The sequence below is a fragment of the Harpia harpyja genome, chromosome 1 (genome assembly GCF_026419915.1).
Source record: "Harpia harpyja isolate bHarHar1 chromosome 1, bHarHar1 primary haplotype, whole genome shotgun sequence".
Lineage (NCBI taxonomy): Eukaryota > Metazoa > Chordata > Aves > Accipitriformes > Accipitridae > Harpia > Harpia harpyja.
In genome coordinates, this window is record NC_068940.1 from 43,829,897 (window position 1) to 43,830,556 (window position 660).

The 660-nt window shown below is 57.7% G+C and overlaps 1 non-coding gene across 1 annotated transcript; it reads left to right on the plus strand.

Annotated features, from left to right (window-relative positions):
* The first annotated feature begins 229 nt into the window (after positions 1-229).
* On the plus strand, positions 230-301 carry TRNAE-UUC (transfer RNA glutamic acid (anticodon UUC)). Its single transcript has one exon. It is a non-coding gene; the product is annotated as a tRNA-Glu (tRNA).
* Positions 302-660: the final 359 nt, after the last annotated feature.

The following is a 660-nucleotide window of genomic DNA, read 5'->3' on the forward strand; positions in this document are numbered from 1 at the left end:
CTCTGAAATGGAGCTGCAGGAGAATCCCAGCAGAGCCCCAGCTAGGTCAAAGAGCTTGGGCTGTTGCCTTTTTTTATGTCGCTGTGTTTTCCCCCCTCCAGGCTGTGGGATGCACCAGGGAAGAAAAGGATGGTGTCATGCTGGGGATGGCTGTAGGGCTGCAAGGCCAGGAGCAGGACTAGCTGTCCCTGCAGGTCCAGAGCCAAGCCAGTGGACGAGGCAGATGTGGTCCCACATGGTCTAGCGGTCAGGATTCCTGGTTTTCACCCAGGCAGCCCGGGTTCGACTCCCGGTGTGGGAAAACAGTTGTATTTCATATTGTGCCTGTTTTTGGGCTCCCCAGGACAAGGACGATGCTGGCCTGCTGGAATGGGTCCAGCGCAGGCTGCCAAGGTGGCCAGGGCTGGAGCACAGGACAGAGGAAGGGAGGCTGAGGGACAGAGCCAGATCTGTCAGCCCAGAGAGAAGATGAGGGGAAGATTTCATTGCTGCCTGGAGAGAAGGCGAGGGGAAGATGGGGCCAGGCTCTTCCCAGAGGCACACAGCGGGAGGACGAGAGGCACCAGCTGGAGCAAGGGAAGTTCTCCTTAGTTATGAGGAATGATTTTATCACCATGTGGTGGTGAAACACCGGAACTGGGGCTCAGGGGAACTGTGGGG